This window comes from Lynx rufus, unplaced genomic scaffold (assembly GCF_022079265.1).
Source record: "Lynx rufus isolate CCGP_SWC_20201006 ecotype Redwood Valley unplaced genomic scaffold, mLynRuf1.p SCAF_18, whole genome shotgun sequence".
NCBI lineage: Eukaryota > Metazoa > Chordata > Mammalia > Carnivora > Felidae > Lynx > Lynx rufus.
This window is the reverse complement of record NW_025814832.1, coordinates 511214-518490: the sequence shown is the minus strand read 5'-3', so window position 1 is coordinate 518490 and position 7277 is coordinate 511214.

Genomic DNA, 7277 nt, shown 5'->3' with positions numbered 1-7277 from the left:
ATGAGAAGCTTCAGAAGCATAAACACCAACACTCATCTGCGCTTTTGGAAGAGAACGTCTTATTATGTTCATACTATGTGGAGCCTGCTACCATTAAAAGGCACAGGAGGCTAGTAAGAACGAAAGTAACTGACGTGCTTGAGCATGTACTGTGCAAGGGTGGGTACCATTCTAACACTTCACATGTGCTCACTTCATTCTCACATCTCCAAGAGGTAAATATTTGACAGATGAGGAAACTCAGGCACAGTGGTTGCTGGAGGCCACAGTTAGGATGAGGTGGAACCTGGATTTGATACCCGGAAGCCTGACTGCAGAGTATCTCTAGCACTCCACCACAGGGGTCTTCTCAGCCATTAAACTCAGCCCCGGACTTCACACCAGGGTGAGGAACTGATCAGCCCAAAGTCCCCTAGCCCTGGGGCCAGGCAGGCAGGGACAACCCCCTTCTGCTCAGAAGCCCCAACCTGTAGCACCTTCCTGCTCAAACAAGCATCCCAGGAAGCTCAAAGGCCAAAACGAAGTACAGGTAGGAACCAGGCCATCTGCCAGGGCCTGACTCTTGCAGGGCATCTCCCCTTGGTAGGACTGGCCACAAAACCAAGAATAAACCTGATGCCTGACTCACAATTCTTAATATCCCAACCAGAGCACCCATTAGCAGGGGCCCCCACAAATCATTCCACAGCCTCTCCCTCTGACTGGTCCAAATCTAACCAAACCCAATAAACATGAAGCAGCCCACACAGTACCATCATTCGGTCAGTCAACAAACCCCAAATCTGCACTGCATGCCTCACACTTGATTTCCTACTGAAAACTAAGCTTCTTCCAGAGCAGAGGGCAGGACAGGGACTGAGAGGCCATTTGCTCTGGGCTGCAGGGTGGACAGGGACAAGATAGTCTGCCACTGCCAGGCCCGGGTGTGTCTAGCACATGAGCCCCGTGGCAAGGTACCTATCACAGTTGAATGTCCTACGATGATGGGGGAAATTTCCAACTATGACTTGGGGTGTCTGATGGAGATGGCTGTTCTGGTTTAGGCAAGATTCACAAACCTACCAATGGAGACTAAAGGACTGTCCTGAAAAAAATGACCCTGCTCAGCAAAACTTGGTTTGGCCTCTGGATCTTTCTCCACTCCAGAGCCAGGAAGGAAACTGCCCACCACCTGGGCGAAGCCCCCTTTTTCTTCCTAATCCAGGTGACACATCCCGGGGCGCAGCTCTCCTGCTCCCTCTCTGCTCAAAGCATCTGTCTGCCTCCAGCTTCCCTACAGGCTCTTGGGAACTGGTCCAGGATCCACCCCTGATCATTCCTAAAGAGAAATTCCTACCTGAGCATTTCCTAAAGAGGGACGGAGATCCGGGGGCTACCCCGCCTATGGATGAAGAGCCACAGGAACCCTATCTAAAACAGAGAGCGAGTGGAGCCTGGGTGAGAACCCAGGACTCCCGCCACCCCACCCAGCACCCCTTCAGCCTGGAAGGAGCTATGTGGCGAAACCTCCGGTCACAAACCACTGGCCTCTTTGCTCCAGGAGGAGGGTCCAGGATGACCCTGATGCAACTCATACACAATGACAATAGCAACCTCCACAGTCACTTGCCAAGTGTTTACGATTAACCAGGCTAAGTGCACCACAGCTATAGCTTCACTTCAGCGTCACCATGACCTTTGAGGCAGCCACTGTTATTATCCCCAGTTTTCAGATGGGGTAACTAAGGTGCTGAGAGGCTAGTTGAACTGCTCATAGTCACCCAAGCGGACAGAGGCAGGGCTCAGTTTTTGACAGCTCCCTGTGCCATTCTAAAAGCTAGCATCGGCACCGGCCAGCAAACAACAGAAAGGACTCACCAGCTAGATGCAGCGCACCCCGGACACAGCAGGTGCCGGCAAGCTCCAAGGCTTCGTTACTTGAAGGGAGAGCTGGACTGGTGTGGGGAGAAGAGTTGCCTCTGTGAGGGTCCGTGGCCCCTCCCTGGGCCACGGTCACTCAGCGCTGGCAGGGATGGGCTGTGGGTACACTCTGGCACTCAAGGAAAATGTTTCCAGCAATGGCAGCAGCTGCTGTTGCCGTGGTTCTGATTCCCAGAGGATCCCAGAGCTTTTCCCATCATTTTTTCCCTTTTTCAGAAACCACTTAGCTGCTGCCCCTCCCCCCACCATGCCAGGGCTGCAGTGCACTTAGCCACACACCGCCCAGAGCCAGCCAGAGCTGTGACCTCAGCTCTCAAGAAAAAGGAGGCCACTGCTCAGGCCTCTCAAACCCACCACTCTTACAGATAGGGTGGTCTGGGGAAAAAACTCAACAACCAGAGAAGTAAAACCCAGCATCATGAAACTGCTCCAGTTTGAAAATGTGGAAGGAATGTAAAGGGTCACATCACCCATCACACAGTCATGGCCTGACATTCAGGAACCTGGTTTTGAATGACGGCTTTGCCAACTCTGTGCAACCTTGGACAAATGCCTGCCTCTCTTGGGCCTCTCATTCTCTGTGGAAGCCTCGTGAAGGATTGTGGAGGCTTCTGGGTCTGCCAGGTCCCAGCCTTACTCAACTGGGATTCCTCATGGAACCACAAAACACAGAAAATTATTTCCGTGTCTATTTTCTTATTTCTCTTAGTATGATTGTAAAAGCATAGGAGGAGAGTCAATACTGTAAGGAATAATTCCCTCCTGGAACATGGCTGAGAAAGGCTGCAAAGTCCTTCTGAGCATGTATACAGTCTGCAACCTGAAATGCCCTGCAGAACCCATCCTGGCAGCAGCTGCCCGTAGGAACCCTATAGGACTCCAAAAAGCTGGGGGCCCTACATGGCCTGAAATGAGCAGCTATGTGCCAGAAAAGTCCCATCGTAGTCCTCCTTGGAGTAGCTCACAAGGTTGACCCCCGAGTCAAGACACTGAAGTGCAGACACTTCGTGGACTCTGCACGACATTTTACAGTTTACAGAGAAGCTGCACAAACCCACTCTCCCATGCCACACAACAACCCTGGGCATACTCATTTTACATATGAGAAATCTGTGCTGGGCGCCTGGGTGGCTCAGTTGGCTAAATGTCTGACTTTGGCTCAGGTCATGATCTCACAGTTCATGGGTTCGAGCCCCGCGTCGGGCTCTGGGCTGATAGCTCAGAGCCTGGAGCCTGCTTCCGATTCTGGGTCTCCCTCTCTCTCTCTGCCCCTCCCCCGTTCATGCTCTGTCTCTCTCTGTCTCAAAAATAAAAATAAACGTTAAAAAAATTTTTTAAATGAACCTTGGAATTCATCCTTTTTTGAGAAATTTTGGTAAAATACCTATAACATGAAAAAATACCATTTCAACCAGTTTTCAGTGTACAATTCAGGAGCATTAAGTACATTTATAATGTCACCACCATCCATCTCCGGAACTGTTTTCATCTTGTGAAACTGAAACCCTATACCTATTAAACACTAATTCCCCATTCCTCCCTTCCCCCAGCCTCTGGCAACCAGTCTACATTCTGTCTCTATGAATTTGATTATTCTAAGACCATCATGGAAGTGGATTCGTGCAGTATTTATCTTTTTGTGACTGGCTTGTTTCACTTAGCATAATGTCCTCAAGATTCATCCATCTTGTAGCATACTCCAGGATTTCCTCCCTTTATAAGGTTGTACGATATGCCATTGCATGTGTAGACCATGTTTTGTTTAGCCCTTCATCAGTCAATGGACACTTGGGTTACTTCCAACTTTTGCCTGTGGAATATTGCTCTGAACATGGGTGTACAAATATCTCTTTGAGTCACAGCTTTCGATTCTTTTGGGCATATACCCAGAAGTGGGATTGCTGGACCATGGAATTCGTTCTTAATCATGCATAGCCATCTGTTACACATATTTTAAAAACTCACCAGCAGTGACCCCTCAACCTACAAGTTCTCTAGGGTCACTGTTCCTTCTAACCATGTGTGTAGGCCAGAGGTGCTGCGGAGAACACCTCGGTGTGGAGACGGACATGCTGATGCTGTGTTAAGGACAGCCTCTGGCTCACACACTGGCTGGGCCGGGTCCGGATCTCAGCCACAGCAGCCCTGGGGCATGGGTGGGAGACATCTGAGAAAGGCACTGAGAGGACTGGCCAGCCCAGGGCAACGTCCAAGAAAGGGGAGGGTTATACTTCTCTACCAGAGGTGTCCCCTTAGCTTCCAAGGTGATTTCTGCCTCCAGTGAGGACAACACATGTCACTAAATGTGTCCCCTTTGTAACATAGCCATTGGGCACTGACATCTCCCAGAGTCTACATGGCACCATGCACGCTGCGAGGGCTGCAGGGAAATCCTGGCCCTTCTCCTCCTTCCCTGACAGCTTTTCCTCAATATACAGGAAAAGGACCCTTATCTCCTCCTACCCTTTTCTGAGACCCCCACTCCTCCAAGGACCCATCTGACATGCCCAAGCCAGGGACTCCCTCATCCAGGGGTCCAGCCCCACCCTTTCCCCTGAGCTCTCCTGGAAACTCCAGGTAAAGACCACAAACCCCTTCCCATCAGCATGTCCCAAGATGAACCTCTCTGCCCTCCACACTCCCTCCCCTCAACATTACTGCCTATCAGACACCAACATTTTAAAAATTTCTTTTTACATTTATTTATTTTTGATAGAGAGAGACAGCATACAAGTGGGGGAGGGGAAGAGACAGAAGGAAACACAGAATTCAAAGCAGGCTCCAGGCTCCGAGCTGTCAGCACAGAGCCCGTCGTGGGGCTTGTACTCACAAACCGCGAGATCATGACCTAAGCTGAAGTCAGACGCTTAACCGACTGAGCCACCCAGGCGCCCCTAAGGCACCAACTTTCTTATGTCAAAGTCTGACATACTTTGTCATCTCCAGCCTCTCCTTCTCTGTTCTGTCCAGGGTACGTTTCTGTGGCTCATATGGATCCCTCTCTGCGGCTGGCAGCTACTTCCTCTCACCTGAGGCACCAGAAGTGCCCAGCACCCTGACTCATGACCTCCCAATCCCCAGACCTAGAATATCCTCCTGACTGCGCCCCCTTACAGAATAAGGCCCTACCCCTCGGCTTGGTACCCTGAGCCGACAACCCCAGTCTCCACTCCCACTGTGGCCCAGCCCTTCCTGTTACCTGGACACATCTCCTCCCAAGCCATACTAACTGTGCCTGCCTCCACCCCCTTCCCCTGCCCTCTTTCTGCCCAACGTGCTTGCACTATGCATCGACTTAACCTGTCTTTTAAGGCCCAGGTGGCAGGTGGGACCTTTGGATGCCGGGGCTCTATCATTCAACTCCACCTCTTCCAAAAATCCTCTCCACCAAGGGCCCAGCCAAAGTGCTCACCTCTAAACCCCTACAGAAATCTAGACCCGCACCTTCCTGCAGCAACCAGTGCATGTGATCACAAAGACAACGATAATAGCAGTGGATGCTTATTAAGACCATGCAGTGTGCCAGGTTCTGGGATAAGCACTTTATGCATTAGCTCATCAGACTCTCACAAAGTTTCATGAGGAGAGTCTGATTTTGTCCCCCATTTTATGGATGAGGAAATGAAGTATAGACAGGCTATGTTACCTGCCCAAGGACAGTGACAACCATACTAGTCTTGTCTGAAGCTTCCTAAAGCTTGTATTGAGCTTTAACTGCTCTGAGGTTTGTGTCTTATTTGGCAGATTTTAATGGCTCCAGAGTGACAGGGCTCTTGCACCCTCAATTCTCCTTCTCTAAGCCTACCTAGCTCCACAACTTGCCCAAAGGAGCACAACATATACATTTATTGGCATGGTTTTATCTGAGCCAAACCTGCACTGAGTGGTTCTACTAAAACTCAAGAAATGGCAGCAGACCCAAGACCTTAGGGTTGAGCACTGCTGCCATCAGCCTGGTTTTCTGGGTGGTATTTTGCCAACAAGGTGTTCTTGAATCTATGTAATGATGTATCCATTAAAACTCTTTGTAAGTAGATCACGTTTCAGTGATGAATTCTGGGAGGGGGCGCGTACTTCAAGCTCAGGTCTGATGGGAACAAGAGGCAGTGCAGCAAAGTGCTAGGGGCCACACCAGCACATGGGTGGGCCAAGTGGGCTGGGCCCCAGGTCATCAATGGCTGCAGTTCTTTAGCGTCACCACCAGGGGGGCACATTGACTTAAACTCAGCCCTTGACCCTGGCAATGGGATCCTCATTTATTTTTTTATTTTTTTTTTATATATATGAAATTTATTGACAAATTGGTTTCCATACAACACCCAGTGCTCATCCCAAAAGGTGCCCTCCTCAATACCCATCACCCACCCTCCCCTCCCTCCCACCCCCCATCAACCCTCAGTTTGTTCTCAGTTTTTAACAGTCTCTTATGCTTTGGCTCTCTCCCACTCTAACCTCTTTTTTTTTTTTTTCCCTTCCCCTCCCCCATGGGTTCCTGTTAAGTTTCTCAGGATCCACATAAGAGTGAAGCCATATGGTATCTGTCTTTCTCTGTATGGCTTATTTCACTTAGCATTACACTCTCCAGTTCCATCCACGTTGCTACAAAAGGCCATATTTCATTTTTTCTCATTGCCACATAGTATTCCATTGTGTATATATACCACAATTTCTTTATCCATTCATCAGTTGATGGACATTTAGGCTCTTTCCATAATTTGGCTATTGTTGACAGTGCTGCTATGAACATTGGGGTACAAGTGCCCCTATGCATCAGTACTCCTGTATCCCTTGGATAAATTCCTAGCAGTGCTATTGCTGGGTCATAGGGTAGGTCTATTTTTAATTTTCTGAGGAACCTCCACACTGCTCATCTTCCTCATTTATTTTCTTCATCCATCTGGGTCCCTCATGGATTTGAAGCCAAACTTTCTGGTACAGCTAGAAAACAGCAAACTGTCGTGTGCTAATAAAAGCCTGATTACCCAAATCAGGAACCGTCAGCCCCTCATTTCTGGGAGGACCCAAGTAGGAATAAGCAGAGCTAGTTCTGGCCCCAGAGAAGGTGGTTAAAGCACCACCGCGAGTACCTGTAACCCACCCGAGGACAGTGCCAACTCTACCGGTCTTATCTTGGGATTTCTAAATCTTGTGTGGATTTTTAACTTCCTGACTTTTGTGTCTTGCTTCCCAGATTTTAAATGGCCTCAGGGATCCCGGATACAAATGGCAAACAGCAGACTTAGAAGAAAACTACTTTCCTTTCTGCATTTGGTCTGTGCATTAGTGTCACCAGGTACCCACCTGAGTCAGTTCCCATGGAGGGCAGGGCTCTGTGAGAGGGGACAGTGCACTCCAGA